Source organism: Bombus vosnesenskii, unplaced genomic scaffold, assembly GCF_011952255.1.
Source record: "Bombus vosnesenskii isolate JDL3184/JDL3185 unplaced genomic scaffold, Bvos_JDL3184-5_v1.1 scf7180000013355, whole genome shotgun sequence".
NCBI classification, from domain to species: domain Eukaryota; kingdom Metazoa; phylum Arthropoda; class Insecta; order Hymenoptera; family Apidae; genus Bombus; species Bombus vosnesenskii.
The window spans coordinates 986,572-1,008,356 of NW_022882990.1; the positions used below are offsets into that span (position 1 = coordinate 986,572).

Below are 21,785 nucleotides of genomic sequence, written 5' to 3' on the forward strand. Positions count from 1 at the left end.
TCAGAATGATGGCTGTGATAACAACCTTGATAAGATCAGAGGCGTGGAAATCGGTGAAGAGATAGTTATTCGACAGATTGGCCAAAAAATGTAAATTAAGACGAAGATTCGTTTGATATAGATGAATTGACCTTTGAGTATTCATTAAAATAACAAAATGTAGTAAGAGAAACACCTTCTGTTTTTATAGTAATAAAAATCGAGATCAGAACATTCTTGTTGGTCTCTTGACTTTAATGTTGCTTTATGACTGGAGAAATATTTTAATACAAAATTATGCTAAAAATGAAAATGGAGCTTTGTAGAAGGCAGATAATATTTTAGTATTACGGCAAGCAATATTTTTAAAATTATGAAGAAGGTAGAAAAATACATATTGAACCGTAAAGAAAAAGAAATAATTTTAGTTACACGGAATTAATCTACGACATAATTGAAACGTGGCTTACTGTCTAATGTTCCGATATGACACACGAATATTCTCATTTTTCTCGTCTAACTTTTTTCTGTTCAGGAATTATCAACAGGAAATATTTTAATACAAAATTAAGCTAAAAATGAAAATGGAGCTTTGTAGAAGGCAGATAATATTTTAGTATTACGGCAAGCAATATTTTTAAAATTATGAAGAGGGTAGAAAAATACATATTGAACCGTAAAGAAAAAGAAATAATTTTAGTTACACGGAATTAATCTACGACATAATTGAAACGTGGCTTACTGTCTAATGTTCCGATATGACACACGAATATTCTCATTTTTCTCGTCTAACTTTTTTCTGTTCAGGAATTATCAACAGGAAATATTTTAATACAAAATTAAGCTAAAAATGAAAATGGAGCTTTGTAGAAGGCAGATAATATTTTAGTATTACGGCAAGCAATATTTTTAAAATTATGAAGAGGGTAGAAAAATACATATTGAACCGTAAAGAAAAAGAAATAATTTTAGTTACACGGAATTAATCTACGACATAATTGAAACGTGGCTTACTGTCTAATGTTCCGATATGACACACGAATATTCTCATTTTTCTCATCTAATTTTTTTCTGTTCAGGAATTATCAACGCTTAAAAAAGTATCAACAAATATCTAATAATACTTTCTTCTGCTACGAATATGTACTATTTTTACACAATCTCTTAGCTAATTTCGGTAGGAAAATTGTTCGAAATGCTGCGACGAAATGGAAACGGTATAAATCTCTAGTAGAATTTCGATGTGTTTGAAGCAAAAATTCTAATTTCAACTTACCTACGTCATACTTATAAAGATCAATTCGATTAAATATTGGTGAAGCATTTCGTGTTATGTATTAGTCGAGGAGGGTACTATGACACTATTTATAACGTTTGGAGTACTGCAGCGTTCAAAAATAATGTTTAAAGATTAATCATTTATTGGAAATAGACAATAATGAATATCGTTAATCGTCAAAAATGTTGCATTTGCAAGTTTATAAGAAATTCTCAGACTATCGAACTATCCATCACCATTTATCGTTAGTCATTCAAATATTGTCAAATACGTACGCGATGTTCGAATCTAATCTCACAGTTGGTATAATAGAAACGATAAAGAATAGATTTTTCCATGGATGCAATACTGTTGCACGATGCGTTGTGCAAGGGACACAAAGGATCGTGACAACTGAACGACCTCTCGATTAAATTCACGATTTGTGGACGGAGCCACGGGCGAAAAGGAAGAAAACACAAGCGAATTTATTACGTCTGTTCTAGGCGTTTGCTATCTACTAGTCTGTCGAGGAGAAAACATATCCCGGCCAACAGCGAAAATGACAGAGAAACGTGTACGCTTCGATTCACAGCCGTCTAAATCTTACACCTGCATGAAATCTGATTTCAAAAGTACAAGCGAGGCAAATTTCATATAACCGAAACGTTTCTGTTATTTATGCGGAACAGAGTGTGTTTCGTGTACTGAAAAATCGATTTCCTAGCGACTTGCGTATCTAGGCGTTGCCGAAACGGTGAAAACAGGCCAACTGCAAACCTGTTTCAATGACCAAAATGATCGATTTTATGGTTGTTGGAGAATACGAGAGCGTTGATAGTATAAGCAACAGCGACGAATATAAACGATGAAATTTTTAGGTCGATTCTATGTGTTGTGCATTACTTGTAGAATATTTATGTTGGTATTACGAAACATGTTAAAAGGTCAGTATACGTCAATAACATATGAACAGAGTATGTGTGACGTAATCAGTAGAAGTGCGAATGGCAATACGGAATATGCGTAAGCACAGTTTATTTGAAATAAAGATAAATAATAATAATAATATAATAAAGAACGAATCAATAATTTCAACTGCTCTGTACCTTTTATTTTAGAGATGAGGTATGGAAAGTTATTTTGTGTTAAAATCGAATAAATCGTTAAAAAAAAGCTATTTCATTCGATAGCTAAATAATTAAATTGATCAAATAAAAGATTATTTATCTATTGAAGTAAAATAACGTGTATTCAAAAATTTAGTCAAATACAATAATATATTATTTAAATGATTGTTTTAAGAATATTTTCTTGTATATTTACAATCCGTAAATTGGAACCTCGCAATAAAAATAATATTTTAAGATCAACGTTTATATGACAATTTTCAATATTTGCGTTGTATTTAAAGTTTTTTTTATGATTTCTTTGGATATTGTTTTATAATTATTATATTATTATTATCTATAATTGCACAAGGAATTTCTAATATATTCAAAATAAATTTTTCGATTTATATCGCGAACTACCCCTTTCGTTATTTTATTGTTTACTTCTCTTCCTGTTATAGCTCCGCATCTACTTTTATGTTCTTAATAATATGCACTAGCAGTAAAAAATTTCGTATTTATCATTGAAATCACCAAAGCAGTCAAAATGACCAGTTGCACCATCTTTGATAATAATTTTATAGGTTCATTACCTTTTGAAGAATTTGAATGATTTTTTGTATTTTTAAAAGTTATTAAATGAATTTTAGCAAAATACATAGATAAATTGTCCTTTTTTCTTGCAAAAGATACGTAGTATCCAGCATTAAGAAATATAAAATTAATAATTGAATAAATCTACCGGTTTATTTATTTACGTACTTAAGAAAATTTTTTTAGTTAAAAAATTTATATTAGCCAAGTAGAACCTAATTAGCAACAACTTCTTCTCCTGTTTATAAGTACATACATGTCCGTAATACTCTACTGTTATTTCTATGCAACGTATGATGAAATAAAAAGTCTCACTGGAACGTAATTTGCATACATGTTCAACGTACTGAAACCGTTATCTGGTATCAGCCTTCTAGACTGCACGCATTATTTTCTGATAGTGAAACCGTAATATGCAGTTTGCATAGATAATGAATTTAATTCCTTGGCGTTAAAGCATTGAAATGAATGTTTACTTAAAATTTGTTTATCGCAATTTTAAGATTTGGTACATAAAAATATACATATGTATATTATTAGCTTTCAAGATATGTTATTTGTTGAATATTAGATGAAGCAGACGAAATTCTTACTCTTAAATCTTGCTTTATAATATAAATAATATTTAAATAATAACTAATCTTAACACTTAATTAATATAATATCAGTAAAGTAATAACCACTGGGTTATCATAGGTAACAGCATATAAATTAAACAGCTATATAAATTAAAAATGTTAAAGGTCATATAAGTAAGATTGAATAATTTATTATTATTCAATATCAAATAATACTTTACGGTAATTACACGTAATATTATAATACCATGATATTATTTCAGGACGATAATGTGAAAAAAAAATTTTGCACGAGGTACAATTTTAAATTGTAATCTGAATTTTTTGTAATGGTTTATCTACTTTCTATTACGTTGAATGATATATTATCTATGATTAATAAAAAACTACGAAGAAACCTGGAATAATTACAACTGGCGAAACTATTAAAGTTAATTTTCATTTTGTAGAATCTGATTACGTGATGAACAGTGCAAATTGATGTAGACAAAGTAAATAATTTAAAGACATCGGTTGCCAAGATTTTTCTACAAATCAAAACAGCATGTTCTACGAGTGAGGTAACATGATACCAAATTTATAATGAAATCTGATTCTGTACTTTCCCAGTTTTTTCAAGAATTTTAAACATATTCTTTTGATGTTATATGATATTTGTGAATTAATCTGCGTTTCTCTGCATTTATTACTTCGTGAAAGTATTACTGTGTGCAATATACGCTTGCATGTATAATATACCCTTACATATATACAGGGTGATTGGTAACTGGTGGTACAAGCGGAAAGGGAGCGATTCTACGCGAAAAAAGAAGTCGAAAATATAGAATAAAAATTTTTCGTTTGAGGCTTTGTTTTTGAGAAAATCGACTTTGAATTGTCGCTCGGTACGCGTGCACTTTATCACGTCTCGTTATAACGGATCTCACTGTAGATCGTAGTCTCGATGGAAAAATTAAAAAAAAAATTTTTATTCTATATTTTCGACTTCTTCTTTCGCGTAGAATCACCCTCTTTCCGCTTGTACCACCACTTACCAACCACCCTGTATATTTTCTGTTAAAGGTTAATAGCTATTTGACACATTTTTATGAACAGAATTAAAATTATTTCATTCATCATCCAAATATTGTTATGAGTACTTTACCTTAAATATTTTATATATTTTTGTATATTACATACATTCTGTACTTTTACACTTTCAAATTTCGCAAAATAATTGGAAATGTCTGTTAAAGTTAAAAATTGGAAATACTAAATAAAGAGTACAAATTAAATAGTAATATTTGGTAATATTTTTCAAATGTGAAGATCATGAATGTTAACTAAAATTAAGAAGACAATTCAATTATAAAAAGAGTCAATTAACAATTAATTGATATTCGATGAATTTTCATGAGAAACAAAGATAGGAGTAAAATTAGAAAGTTTGAAATATTCATCTCTTAATTCACACCTTAATGCCCTGACAATTTTGATACAGTTTAGAATAATCATTAATTACATTTAACAGGTAGTATTTATTATTAATTTATCATGTAAAATTTTGCATACTTACGATTTATGTAGACGTGTGATTCATAGATTTACAATTTATACTTTCCTTAATTTTGTTACAGATATTGGAGTACTAAAATACATGCAGCTTGTAAACGTAAGTTCCACTTCTCTACATTTTAACAGAATGAATTTATACTCTGCATCTTTCATTTTATTTCTTTTTCATTGATAAAGTATTTTATAATTTTGAACCACTAACAAAAGCAAGCCACGTGTTTAAGGTAGATTAAATAAGCTACATTAATAGCATAAAAATACTTTAAAAAATTAACATTTTAAGTGTAACAGAAAATTTGTATAGATACATAAAAGAACATATATGTATTCCTTTTACAATCAATTTTCTTTAGAAATATCAACTTTTTATGTTGAGCTCTCAATTTTTGGAATTTTTTACCATTTTTATATGTGTATAAATTTTTTATATGGTTATGTTTATGTGTTTATGTGCTATAATATACATATTAACATTTTACAGAATTTAACATTCTGTATTTTATGTTAACAAAGCAAAACCCTATCATACTTTAATTTATGCATCAGTAAAGTAATAATCAGTAATAAATATAAAAATACAGAGAATAGTTAAATTAATAGCGGCTTTTCATTTCAAAAAAAAAAAAAAAAATTTCGAATACCAACGTATATATCTAAACGCTAGTAAATTATATGAAATATCATATTTCTCAATCGTCTTATTAACAATAAATTAAAAATGATTTTTCTACCAAATAAGAATCGATTATTTTACGAAAACGTATTTACTTTTAATACGATGTGATTAAATTACAAAATTTCAAGTAAAATGACTTGTTTCTTATGATCATTGTACCTGTGTATAAAATATCTTGACACGATAAAATGCAGTTTTAAAAGTTAAAAAAAAATGTTCGTGCAATGATAGTTGAAACCGGCGGATAAAATTGGCAAATTATATATTTCACCGTGATCGGCTATTCTGTAGAGTTGTAAACTTTTAAAATGTATTAATAGATAATTTAAATTTATTTCATAAAAAATTCCATAAAAAAGTAATAAATGCTGCTTTTATTAAGTACAAATTTATATGTATGTTCTTCTATAAAATTTATGTAATGTAACCATAAATCGATTAAAATACTTGTATATACATATGTATATCAATATCTGTCTACATCACATCTCTTAATTGATATGATATATTGAATCAATTATTTTTCGTTTGTTATTACCGTTTTATAGCAGATATCTCTACTACTGGAAAGTGTTTTGGAGTGCGATGATTGCACACAGAGTGAGTCAATAAAAATTACTACTCAAAATAAAGCTTTACCCACAAATTATCGTTTCGTTTAGAATCTCAAAACTTGTGTCGATTTTCTCAAATCTTTGTTCCTTTATAGTTGGTACAACATAGAAATAAACAAAATATGCGCTGCCACGTAAAGACGTCAAGGTCACATTGATATTTCAGAAAACATAATTAAAAAAAAAATTGAAAAATGTTATTCATTTGATCAACCAAATATAACAAACCTCGTTCTAAAAATTTTTTTATAAATTCGATAGATTATAATTATTTCGAGTGGTAAATTCTATTAACTCGTCCGCTATACGAGAAGAATTTATTTATTGCCTGACTAACACAATATGTATGGTTAAGCAAATTTAATACATTAATAACACGTTGTGAAGAAATTTATAAATCTTATATACAAAAAGGGTTAAATCTGATATCTTGTTGTTAAAGCTGTAAAAATTGTTAAAGCTGATATCTTATAGACAAATAGGGTTAAATGATGATTACTTCGTTATGTATCCGCAAGTAAGTACACTAAAGTAGATAAACATATCTACCAAAAAATAAAAAATTATATTCGGCATTGACAACATTGATCTCAGAGTTATGTTATTATACGAAATAAGGTACATCAATGTCGAAAAGATTGATTAGTATTACACCATAAGGATGGATAAATATAATATACAGGGTGGTTGGTAACTGGTGGTACAAGCGGAAAGGGCGTGATTCTACGCGAAAAAAGAAGTCGAAAATATAGAATAAAAATTTTTCGTTCGAGGCTTTGTTTTCGAGAAAATCGACTTTGAATTTTCGCTTGGTACGCGTGCACTTTATCACATCTCGTTATAACGGATCTCACTGTAGATCGTTGTCTCGATGAAAAAATTAAAAAAAAAAATTTTATTCTATATTTTCGACTTCTTTTTTCGCGAAGAATCACCTCCTTTCCGCTTGTACCACCAGTTACCAACCACCCTGTATATTGTACAGTTATATTGTAACTTATTTTATAGAAAGATGCGTAATCTATTAGTTGTTGGACAGAGCAACATTGAAGCGATAGTTACTATAGTTTTGTGACGGATACAAATTTATATAGTAAAATCATAGAAATCATAAATTATGAAATAATTTATTCATGTAACGTACGTACGTGTGTCTATTAATGTGAAACAACAAAACAAGATTTTGCAATGGACTGAAACCGAACAATTTGGCGTCGCACACTAGATAATATGAGGAGATCGATTTGGACATAACTTGTTTCTATAGAGTGTTATTTTATTATAATATTATTATTTATAAAAACATTATTTCATTTCCTAGTTTGAATGTTATAAAAAGTTTAATATTTTTTTCTAGCGGGGCATTTGCGACCCGTGGTTCTTTTGAGATTTATTTTTTTCTATGACGAGGAGAATAAGCTGCAGTAAAAGAATGTTGATCTTGAAAATCATGCTTAAAATCAATTTTGGACGATATTTCTGTTACAAATCTCCGTCGATCCAGAGGCGTAGAATCACGCTACGGTGGCTTTTGCATTTACTTTTTACTTACACTCTATACATATGTGTGTGAAATGTGAAATAAGTGAAGTGTGCGTGTTTTATACAAAATCCACTATATAACAGAATAAGGCCAACTACTATTTAGTCGCTACTTCGTTCACAGCTCACAGTTCCATATGTGGTCACAAATTAAATCGTAAGGCAAGAGGTTAATTACGTAGCGCTACTTCTATCATCATACCTTGATAGTAAATTGCAAACGTTATATTTGCACGTTATGCTGCAACACGTAAATGTTTGCAGGTACTACATAACTGTGTTGAGAAATTTCAATAGAAAAGCATTTATATTAGTATATGAGTGTTATATTTTCTTCATTTATAATCCTATTAGTGTAATCTTCCTGAGGTTTTTCTACTAAAAAAGATACCAAACATAATTATGTTTGAATGTACGATATATCATTTAAAACAGCTGTCGAACTTTTCTTTCTGTTTCATGTTGCATGTTTCTCACTTCTTTCAGTATACTCAAGAACGTGTATCTAATGAGGCAATTTTGTAGCTGTTGGTTGATATTTCGCATTAGTATGAATAACAATTTTCGTTACTTCTTTATGTTCTTTCCAACATTAATGCACATATTCTTCCAATTTATGGTTAAATACGCTGTAACTATACATATACAGCTATGGTCTAGAATAGGTATACAGGTGAAAAGCTGAATGCAGCGTGAATGACAATTGAGGACCAGGGGAATGAGATCAAATGGTTACGTTAGAATTGAAAACGATTCCGGAAATATACGTGAAGATTGAGAGTGCATGGTGTTACGTGGAATTCTAATTACACGTAACAATTATGTGTATTGTACGTATAAGGAATCGAAAGCGTCATGCAAGAGCAATCTTTTTTTTCTTTTTTATATATATTTTACGTGGAGGAAATCCGCACGGACGCCAGGCCGCTTCTGGGGAAAGCGGCGTGGTAGTGTCGGACTCCAACCGACTAAAAAAAGCTCCATGATAACCGTCCCGGCTGCGATCGAGAGAGGTCCGGGAACCGCTGTGAGCGTCGCAACGGGGCCTCCCCCACGCGCCTAATACCACCGCTGATGGAGTGGTGTGTCCATTGTCATCACACCGCCTCGTCGCCGGAGCCGCCGTGCCAGGCAGCCCGGTTCCCCTACCGGACTGCTTGGCGACCCCGAGGCGCTGAGCCGCCAAGCGCCCAAGCCCGAAACCCACGGGGAGCCGCGCTTCGCCAACGCCACACGGAGTCCCAGGCGTTCACCCATCCAAGTACTATCCGTGCTCGGCCCTGCTTACCTTTCGTGATCTGACGGGAATGAGTGCATTCAGCGCGGCCAGGGCGCTGGCATGCAAGAGCAATCTGAGAATCGTTTCTGAATCAGCTGGTCCTCTGGCAAGTTGTCGTGTGAGAATCATGAAGTGTGAAGTCGGTCGCAAGTTATGCGGAAATGTTATAAAATTGCTAAAGTATACTAATAAAGTATACTAATGTATATATTGCACATTTAGATGCTGTAATTTTAAGGAATTATTATCTATAACTACTACCTAATCTACAACCATGCTTTTGTTTCAATAAGACTCAAAATTAATTTTGTCAAAGGTATTGGCATATTATTTTATGCTAATCTTTATATATATGTCGGAGATAAGAGGACACCGGTGCCTTCCCTCTGAAACCTCGGGAAAATCCATAAAAACGTTGTAATTAAAATCTACAGTTGTAACTAAACGATTTGCCGTCATTCTAACCAATTGTATTTGTTTGAGACTTGTGACAATGAGCTTGGGCTCGAGGCGACAATTAGTCGCCGAACGTGGCCGCGGTCAACGGGACGAACTCTCCATCTAACAAAGGCATTGAGTAATCCTATAGCTCTCCTTAAAAGAAAGATTTGTAGCGGCACGTGGCAGTAAACATTCCAACAGTTTCTGTCCCGTAGCTTGCCACACGCAGATCCTATTTTCCGGGCAGGATGTTTACCTGTCTCCACAGTACGTGATCGGCTAGCCGATCGAGGACCGTCATAAACACTAATATCTAGTTACCTAAAATCCTTCAACAGATACACAGTCTTTGTCCCAGTTACGGGAAGACAGGAGAGACCTATTTTTCCACGAACGACGTCTCCCACTAGCAACCCTCCCTCAAGGGCAGCTAGCATCCTTTTCTAACTACCGATATGGAGATTGGCCAATTAGCAGCAACGTCAATTTCCCTTACTTTCCGAACGTAGGATGTCCCCGACGAATCCGATGATCTCGTGTCCTTAGACACACCCCGTCATAGTTTTCCTCTGGGGTATCACCGGGACGGAAAGTCTCTCTTTCTTGCGGTCTCATCGACAAAAAAGGATTAACTCCTTACGGTCAGCGAATATTAACACAGAATCCGACTTAGATTTTTGCGAGTGCGTACAACTACCGTCCCGTTGTCCGCGGATTATTGAACCTAGGATCATTGTCATTAGTCTCTCGAGTACCTAATTACCACGGTTACTTGTCCGGTTCTATGGTAATCGTATTTGCACTAGCCAATGTCTTCTCTATTGCATAACGACGACGTGTAATCCAAACGAAGATTCGCTTTACGCCCCTAACCCTAATTCTAATGTAAACCCGACATATATGTCGAGTTATCGTTAGAATTTAGGACGCGTAACAGTTCTTCGTTTGAATTCGTCGTTTTGTATAACAGAGATTATATTTACAGGTACAAAAATGACTTTTACAAAGTTTAACGAACAATTGTGGTGTTTAGACACGCAAGATGCAATTGACAATGTTCTTGGGTTCGATAACGAATCCACGGTCAACGACATAACTCTTTACTAAGCACAGAATACTTTTAAGCACAAAATACTATTGCTGGGACGCTCGGTATAAACTGCTCGATGTATAACTTTCCAAGGCGATCGCACGAATAACAAACTGATGATAATTTCCTCCCTTTACAATTGCGTTCGTTTGTTAAATACTCGTTAGAAGCATCGAGAAAGTTCCAATCGCCGTTGTTAGGCAGTTTCTGCCTGCAGTTTGATTATTAATACAACGTGTGTCCCGTTAAATTGGCACCTCCGAGGTAAAATCACACGTGGCTAGGCCCGTTCTTGAGGCCGTATGCCACCACAACCACATTTCCAGGGAGAACTATACAACCACTCCACATCTCCGTCGGGTAAAACGTCCATCCCGTGACCGTGGCTACGTTCGGCGATCAGTTGTGTCGCCTCGAGCCCAATCTCGCTATCACAAACCTCGAACAATCACAGATTGAATGACAATTGCTTAATTACGACTATGATAGAATCTAGGCTAAAGTATTAGAGGATTTTCTCAAAATTTCAAAGGGAAGACTCCGGTTTCCTTTCATCTTCGACATATATATAGGGTGGTTGGTAACTGGTGGTACAAGTGGAAAGGGGGTGATTCTACGCGAAAAAAGAAGTCGAAAATATAGAATAAAAATTTTTCGTTTGAGGCTTTGTTTTTGAGAAAATCGACTTTGAATTGTCGCTCGGTGCGCGTGCACTTTATCGCGTCTCGTTATAACGGATCTCACTGTAGATCGTAGTCTCGATGGAAAAATTAAAAAAAAATTTTTATTCTATATTTTCGACTTCTTTTTTCACGTAGAATCACCCCCTTTCCGCTTGTACCACCAGTTACCAACCACCCTGTATATAAATTTATTGTATAATAAATATTACAATAAATAGTGTATATATATAGATTATTTAACATTAACTTCGCGGAAGCAAATTTCATTTCTATAATTATTTTCTTAATTCCAGAAACAAAAATCTTGGAATCCAACATTTTTTCGAATTTGATGGCTTTATGCCCTTTAAGAACAAAATTTTTAACTTCTGTTTTCTACATAAAATATAATGTTCTGAAAATTAAGATCAAATGTATCGAAAATAAATACATTTACTATTTAATTGATATATAGCTTGTTAATATGCACAGTTATATGTATACATTGGACATATGTATATACGTAACATATGTTAGTAAATGGTTAAAAGAGGGCGTAATTCCTTGACTCTTACTTGTACTATAGGAAATATGAAGCTTCATAACGTGCCAATCTTATCCATCTTTTACATTTTTATTTGTTATTTCACTTTTATTTTTATTTTATGATTGAACAATATAGTTTTTGGTTACATTTGACATTGTAAGCATAAAGAGTTTTATACATTTAACCTCTTAACCTACAACTACAGGCATAGCCCGTAGTACGATTATCGGGCCAAACGTAAATATTACGGGCATTTTCTTACGTGAATCGTAGGTTAAGGGGTTAAATATCGTTGCAAACAGCCGGACCACAATTAAAAATTACAAGCACAAATTATAAACACAGTCTACTCTACCAAACATAATGTACACAGATGAGCCAAATTCTCCTTCCTAACCAAATTCTCATCAATTTCTGCGACGTTTTGTTATATGTACCCGTATCATGTTCCAATTGGACAGAATTCTTTCATTCATTGAGTAAAGTCGGCCGTTTTGTTTTCAATGTGGACTTAAATCGGTCTACTTGTTCACAATAGACTATAGCTGCAATCGCTCGTTTGAATTCCGGTAGCTCAAAGTTCATTCCCTTTGCATGATTCACTGAACAATTGAATGCTAGATTCTTCGCAAACAGACTACGTATTACATACTGGCAGTGCGAATGACTTGTGGATTTCATCAGTGTTCCATATTATAGTTTAATACTATAGATTGATCTAAAAATGACTCGTGTTTCATGTTCAATATGACAGAAAAGAATTCTCCAATCAAAATGTCTTTTCTTAATATAATACAAGATATAATATAATATAATTTTCATGACATAAGCGTATTCTGATTTAAATAAGCAGAATTAATTATTCATGTCATCGACAACTTGTTCAATAACTTTGCGAATACTATGTAAGAGAATATGAAAAAATAATTTTCAATTATTTTAAACAACATTAATACATTTCAAATGACATCTATTTGATAAACTAAACTAAACTAAAATTAAAACGAAAATCAATTTTTTCGTCAGTTCGCTGTGGAGTGCCGAAGCGTGCAGACGTGTCTCTAGTGCCCAGCGTAGTTCGAAAACAACACGTGTCGCCCAACCGTCGAAAGAAAACACAGCTAAGTGTCCCTTCCCCTTTAGGGAGAAGAAAATCCCACGCACCTAACCCCAACCCGAATACTAGCCTCACAGCCTCACGACTAGTTGTTCATTCCGAATTAACTAGCTCGATGATGGCCCAGCAACCGCGACCAGGCTCTCCGGAGCAGACTCGCAGCTACCCCGTGCTACCCCGTGGCAGAAGTATAGCAGAACTCTCCGCACTAACGACGTTAACACTACAGAGAAAAGGAAAATAGAAACAGCAACGCAAATAAACACACACAACAGGTTCGCCGTATTGGAATCCTCAAACGATGCCATGGAAATCGTAGAACCGCCACCAAACCAACACTCACAGAGAATCCCCCCTCCCCCACCAATATTCGTGGACGACGTCATTGACATACAGACAATGATCAAGTCCCTAGAGAGAGATATCAGCAAGGAGGAATATAACCTTAAGATAAGCAACAACAAAGTAAAAATACTACCGACGAACCCAGAAGCTTACAGAAAACTCACCAAGACACTCAGGACCCTGAACGCCAACTTCCACACCTACCAACTCAAACAGGAAAGGCCTTTCCGGGTGGTCCTACGAAACATACACCACTCAGCAGACATAGACGAACTAAAATACGAACTCTCAAAACTCGGCCAGGAAGTCATCAACGTAAGTAATATAAGGCATAGAGTCTCGAAAGACCCGTTATCCTTATTCTTCCTAGACATTAAACAAAAGCCGAACAATAAGGAAATCTACAACATCAGTCGCCTAATGAACGCGATAGTAAAGATCGAACCACCGCTCGTGAAAAAAGAAATAGTGCAGTGCAAAAGGTGCCAAAGGTACGGTCATACGCAGAAATACTGCAACCATACTTTCCGCTGCGTTAAATGCGCAGGCACTCACTCCACTGACCAGTGCGCCAAATCACCGGAAACCCCAGCGAAATGCATCCACTGCCAAGGGGACCACCCTGCCAACTACAAAGGCTGCCCAGCATATAAAACACTATACACGAACAGGTACCCTAAGCTCAGAGCAAAAGAGGTATCCAACCAAACACCCAGCCCGCCGAAATTCACGACTACCCCAACCCCCTCAACCAACCAAACACCCAGTCCTACCAAATTCATCTCCACCTCAACCTCCTATGCCCAAGCAGTACAAGGCATCCAAAATAACCCGAACAGCCAAAGGAACCTTCCCCAAAACAGTGTCCCCAACCCACCTAACACAGACAACTCCTCAAGGCTTGAAAAGCTAATAGAGAAACAATCGGAGCAAATAAATCACTTGCTATCGCTACTAACACTCATCGTGGAAAAATTAGCACGCCCCGACTCAAAATAAAACCAAGGCGCATAGCACTCTGGAACGCCAACGGTCTAGCGCAACACAAACTTGAACTAGAACTCTTCTTAAAACACCAGCAAATCGACGTAATGCTCGTATCGGAAACCTACTTCACCGACAAGAGCTACCTGAAAATAAATGGTTACAAATTCTACCATACTCAACACCCCAGCGTAAAGGCCCACGGTGGCACCGGAATAATAATCAAAGCAAGTATTAAGCACTACGAACTCCCATCATTCCAGAAACCTCTTAAACAACAAACCTCCAAGCAACAAACGTAGCAATAGAAGACTGTCATGGCTCAATCACCACCTCAGCAGTATACTGCCCTCCCAGACACTCCATCGCCAAAGAAGACTTTGATAACTTCCTGGACACCCTGGGCAATAGATTCATAGTTGGAGGAGACTATAACGCCAAGCACATCCAATGGGGCAGCAGACTGATTACAGCAAGAGGCAAAAACCTCTTAAACAGCATAACAAACAACAACCTCAACTACCTCACCACATACGAACCCACATACTGGCCCACTGACACCAACAAAATACCCGACCTTCTCGACTTCTTCATAACTAAAAATATCCCATCAAGACACGTCCAGATCAACTCCTCGGCTGATCTCTCCTCTGATCATTCTCCCGTGATAGCAACAGTCAGTTCAACAATTATCGAGAATACACCTAATGGCTCCATTCACAACCAACACACCAACTGGCAGCTCTTCAGAGAAGTCTTTACACACTCAACCTCAGCCTTCACCCCACTAAAAACAAAGGAAGATATCGAAGCAGCCATGGAATACTTAAACACGAGCATAATAAACGCAATCCGCCTCTCCACACCGACAAAGCCATCTAACAGCAAACAAGAATATCCCCAATACATACTAAAAAAAATAGCAGAAAAACGTAGACTAAGAAGAGTATGGCAGACCCATAGAACACCGGAGGACAAACGCAAACTTAACAACGCAACTAGAAAGCTATCCAGAACCTTAAGAAACTATAAAAACGACTGTTTCCATAAATACCTCGCCAGCTTATCCCCCACAACCGACGCCAACTACTCACTATGGAAGGCCTCCAGGAAACTCACACGCCCCCCACCTATCCGCCGTCCGCAAGGTGGATGGGCGCGATACCCTATAGAAAAAGCCTTTAAACAGTTCCAACTGTTTAAAGAACGTTCGCTTCTGAAACGATTAATTTCTTTTACTGGCGTTATTCTGCCAAATTAAATAATCCTTTTTTTTGAATAAGTAAGTTTATTCGTCCATATGATTGCTTGTTAGTAAGAAAAGTCATTAAGTTTCTAATGAACACTCAATATGAAGGAAAGTCTATTATGCAGACAATATTTATAACGTTTGTTGTATTTTTCAAAATTGAATCTTATGTTGAACAAGATAGTTATTTATCATCTTTTTGCAATGTAGTACTCCATTCAACAGGATACCAGAATTAGTGAGCATAAAATTATTTCCATAATTCTTTCTACTAGTTCCTTGAATTTGAAATAAAATTATTTTCAATATCTTTCTTGCAGAATTCTGTTGGATAACGTCTGCAGTAACTGTTATTTTGATGTAAAATATTACTGATCTCTCTTTTTCATCTTTTATGCCTGTCCTACGCCGTGCGCACATACAAGCTGTTAGAATTACATATACTATAAGCTTTCGTGCCCTTTGAATTTTTCATTGATATTTTGAATTTTTTATTTTATAGAATAAAATATATATATTCGCGTGTAAATTCTATGTTACTTTGTACACATTTGATAGATGTCGATATTTATTGTATTCAAATAAAAGATTTCAAATTTTATTTTTTTTCGATAAACCCAGATTATCATGATCTTCAATCTTTACAAAATTACTTGAAATTCTTTACATGCAGAGCAAAAGCACGAAAAATATGGTTAAGTTTGTTAAAGCTAAGAAATAGCATTTGTTCAATTGCGCAACTGCAAACTCGCATTTCTTCTATAAAAATTGCATTAATCTGCTTTTTACCTGAAGTTCAAATCAGAAATTTAAATACTTTGCAGAATGACGGTGACAAATCAAATAACAGCTCGTATCTCGTTTTAATTTACCTCGACAATATCGTCGATATTTTGCAATAATATCGTGCAAAAATTTCTTTTTTAGGTCAAGAAATTTACGAAATGGTAGAATAGTGTTATAGGAGCCACTGGATGTAATTAATTACATAAAACAGATATATACTCGCATACAAATTTCAATATCTAATGCAATATAAAATCAATAGTTCGGCTGCAAACTATGATTCAGTTACTATAAAAATAATACATATTTTTAAGTTCTCAATTCTGACAATTACTATTGATTAAATAACTGCAATGAATATATAACAAATATCTTCCTAAAAAAGACACTATACAGTGTACAGTGAATCACAAAATTATTGATATATTTTTAAAAAGTTATTATTCCGATGGAATTAATATTTTATAGAACACTCTTTTTGCGGTGTAATGTTGATACCGATGACATTACTGTTATCATAATTTTGTAATGTGAAAACAGGATAAAAAACGATTATAGCTCGTTTCGAACTTCTTTCATAATTTCTTCTTAAACTATATGTTGTATATTTTAAAATAACAAGTATCAAATATCTTCTTTATGTTGTCTTATTATTTGATAAAGTTTTGTTGCATTCTCCGCTGTGCGACTGATTTTCTGGCTCATTGTATCTTTCATAAGAAGTTTAATCATATACTTTGTTCTTTTTGTTATTACCTTCTAATTGTCTAATAAGATACTAAATGATATTTGGGGTATTTAGAACGAAAATAAGCAAAGCTACCTTTATTTATCAATGTGACTCCATAGTATTAGATTATTCATTCAGATTATTCATTCAGATAACAAAATTAGTTGTTACACTGAATATTTTGTGCTCACAGTTATTATTATATTACTCACATTTATAAACCGAATTATTAATTTGTTCCTCAATATCTCATTGGACAATTCATAACTTCATAAAAGAAGCGCTCATTGTTCAAGAAAAAAGAAGATTCGAAAACATCGAATCGAGAAATTGAGGGACTGTTCGAAGCACAGTGATCAACTAACGGTGGTGAGTGGTTATTATGACGAACGAGGCTCGGAAACGGGGTTTAACCGCCTCGATAATTGCTATTCAATAGCACGCACGATTCAATTTTCGCCACTCGAAATTCACTGCGCGTTCCAACCGCCTATTCAGTAAAAGACAACCAATTACAGTGCAACTGATTATATAACCTAGTCTAGAAAACCAAATTAAGAAAACGTAGTAAATCCCTCTGCGCAGAAATCGTGCATGAGAAGAATTTTTCTACGATATGAACATTTATTGGGAGTATAATTGGTTTAATAATACACGTGTATATTATGGGTGATTTTGAAGTGATAGAAACATTTAACCCGTACCACTTCCAGCGATAAATGAGGTTAATGAAATGATAATAACATTCAACAGATCTTTAGAAATTTTTTATTATACAAATGACCCTCTTATAATACAAACACCCGTGCCTCAGATTCGGAGTGTATTATACGAGAGTGAAATGTTATTATTCGATGAATACCAAAAGGTAATACATACATACAAAATTTGGTACTGTATTGCGAAAAGTAGGTGAAAAGAGATTCATGTTTTAAAGATTTGTAATAATTTTGCGAATTCGTCATGTTAGAAATAAAGTAACAAAAACAACTACGAATTCTACTCTATTCTTTTTATAACATTTCAATTCGCGATAATATTAAAATTAAAATGATATATCAGGATTTCCAAGACTTTTCCCATTATCAATTAACAACACAGCTGGATTATGAAAATTATTCTGTGCTAATTCGTAATGATGGCGATCACCATTATCCATCAAAAAGTCAAAAATCGCGGTACAAAGGTGCTAAAATATCAAAAAATTAAAATGATATATAACAATAATATCAAAATATTAAGTACTAGAAGTTGAAGAAAGATTCACAAAAATTGTACTTTAAAAAGTTTAGTAATTTTCATTGTCATTATCATACAAAAATGGTTTAATTTCCTCTTACTTGAAGTAATATTTTTAATAATACAAAATTATTATCTGATTATTATCAATGTATTATGTGTATGTATCAATATATTAATGTATTGTGATGTATTACAAAATTGGTAATTGTACAAAAAAGGCGTATGTCACTTATTCAATGTTGTTGGAATGTGTTGTCAAAATTAATATTGACAAATTTATATACACAAAGAACTTCGATTAAATTTAGTTTCCATTGCACTTCTTTCTGGTGTATAGGTGATCGCATTTTTATATAGCCCAACATAAACTCAACTTATTGATGCTAATTATTTTTAATATAAATAAAAAAAATTAAATGGGTGGATTACATTAATGTCTTTACTAATATTACTGTTGTGTATTATCATGGCAAAAAAATGAATTTTTTATACAGAAAAAGTTGCTTATCCCAACAATAAAGTAATAACATTGAAGGTAAATAGCTGATTTTCCACGAGTTGTGCTATGAAGTTCAACTACTGATAACTCGTTTACAGTTCAGTACAGTTTCAGATTTTCCCAGCACCTTTGAATAACGAAAATTCATCAACTGATGGATTTGCTTCCCATGCGATTACGTGAAAGGTCAAGCGGATATTTTTGTCCTGTTGCATACAGATAACGTTTGAATAGAGAATCCAATAACCACTCGATATTTAAATATTGCAAAGCTGGTTCGTTTTTATTAACAATTTCGAGCCATGGTATTCGACTATAGTCAAAATAATCTCTCTTAATGTAATTCCATATGTACATAAATTTAAAGCGTTAAAAAATGAAGTTTGCAATATTTATTATTGTTTATTAATACTTATATATACTTATACATTATTCATCGCAGACCTAGCATTTGACAACCATAACACTGGAAGTATTTATATTCTTACTAGAGATGGAAGAAAACAATTTTACAAAAATTTACAAAAATTTCAAGATATTTTTTTACACCTCAAATACACGTAATAAATGCAATAAAAGCAGCCAGGAGAAGAAGAATAAAAATGACACCATAGACAAAACGTATTTCAAACGAATAAGGCAAACGCATGCAATAGAAACCATAATAAATATAATCCTGCATGTAATAATTGCAAAAATACATACATTGAAGATGCATGTCCTGTGTAAGATTTTACTATTTTTCATAATTGAATTATCACAAGCACACACATATTATTATTGTAATTATAATACATGTCTTTTACAAGATTATATATTTAATACGTTTTTGAAATTTCTTAAACTTTAACATTGATTATATCTAATTTACGTAAAATTAATAATGTATTGTTGTGTTTTACTATTTTGATCATTTTTAAACTTCGTTTTTGAAAAATTATATATCTATCTTAATTATACATATATTTTTTTATATTATATATCTATCTTAAAAGCCTCTATTCTGTAAAACTTTTTACTTCTTATAGCATTTTGTAATTTAACGAGATAAATAAAAAACTATCAGTATTAAGCAATAAGTCTAAAGAATTGAAAGAACGACTTAAAGAAGTATACTTTTTCCTAACTGTCTATAATCAGCTATTTTCATAATAAAAAACAGAATTTCTATTTCGATACATTGACATCGATATAATATTTCGATAGATATTGCCTTATAAATTCAAAGTGTAAAATGGACGACATTAATTGTTATTTCAAACATTTGTAAACAACTCTTAGCTAACATTCAGAAAGAATATTCATTCGGTCAGATGAAGAAAGAGAATTATTATGCTCAAGATCAGTGGTCTTATCCTTTCATGTGCAAATTCCATGAATTTAACAATCGCTACGTCTGTTTGTGTTCGAGTATTCATATTCAATTGGCAACTATATATTCCAGTCGCGAGATACATTCGCACTTGGTGATCTTAACTCCCTTAAAGCCAAAATTATGCGCATCCTTAATTCTCAGCCAGAAAAATGCGAATGAAGAGAACGTGCTATGGAATTTGCAACAACTTACGTCGATGTACCAAGGAAACTTTAACCATAAATATTGATCGTTCCTCGTTTTCGTTCATCTTCCTTTTAAGCCTTGTACTAAATCAGCCCTCCACGCGAGATTAACGTTAGTTATCTTTAATGCTGCGTAAATGTTGCGCAAATATTTTGAGAGAACTGAATTAGAAATCATATTATTCACGTCAAAAGTGCAGATATGAGTGACTACTGCTTTTAACATGAAATATATTCGAAGATTTTTAGAGAAGTGGACAATATGAAATGTAAGAGATTGTTGTTTGAATATAACTGACTTTTTATGAATTGTTGGATAGTTAATAATAATTTATAATATTTTAGCTAAATGAATGTTCTTATTGTACAAGTACTATAAGAAACGGAAGAATATAATATGAATAATGAAAATCGAGAAAATCATAGACTAAATTAAATTATGTTACTACTACTACTTACATATGTATAGTGGAATTATCAAACTGACGATTATGTGTTATTCGTATATTATTAATGTGCTTGTAAAAATCTAATAAACGATTATTAACTCATTTCGCTAATACCTTAAATAAGTACAGCAAAGATACAAAAGATGTAGAGGCAATTTTTTAAATTCCTTAATTTATCGTGAATCCATTTGCAATGATTAATGTAAAATGCGTCTTCGTACGAAAGATATAAGCAAAAGATACACACGAAAAAAGATCAAAATAAAAGAATGAAAAATGCAGAAGTACTGTAAGCGTCTGAGAAATTGATTATACTAATACGACAGAATTATTAAAACTCGTAAACTATTTATAATCTTCATCATTAAATGTCCGCTCTACGTCTCACGATGTAATCGCTGTTTATTCAAACTTACTGTAACAACATTCTGGTACATTTATCGCTATTTTTACGTCCTCGTTATCTAAAATACTTGAAACTTTTAATAATTCCGAAAATCCCACATCCCTTTTCTACAGTGTGGTTGGTAGGTGGTGTTCCAAGCGGAAAGGGGGTGATTCTACGCGAAAAAAGAAGTCGAAAATATAGAATAAACATTTTTTTAAATTATTTTTAAAAAAATTTTTCCATCGAAACAACGATCTACAGTGAGATACAGTGAGTTATAACGAGACGCGATAAAGTGCACGCGTACCGAGCGAAAATTCAAAGTCAATTTTCTCGAAAACAAAGCCTCAAATGAAAAATTTTTATTCTATATTTTCGACTTCTTTTTTCGCGTAGAATCAGCCCCTTTCCACTTGTACCACCAGTTACCAACCACCCTGTATAATAGCATTCAGTTAGTAGCATGAATTGTTCCTCTAATTTCTTCATAGAACACTATAAGTAAGATTT

General features: G+C 33.0%; 1 protein-coding gene across 1 annotated transcript in view; it reads left to right on the forward strand.

Moving 5' to 3' along the window:
* Nucleotides 1–21,785, forward strand: part of LOC117237065 (histamine H2 receptor-like) — a 362,177-nt gene that overhangs the window by 198,960 nt on the left and 141,432 nt on the right. The window contains 1 exon segment of the mRNA XM_033500679.1: nucleotides 5,138–5,172. The gene's annotated coding sequence lies outside the window, so the exon portion shown is untranslated.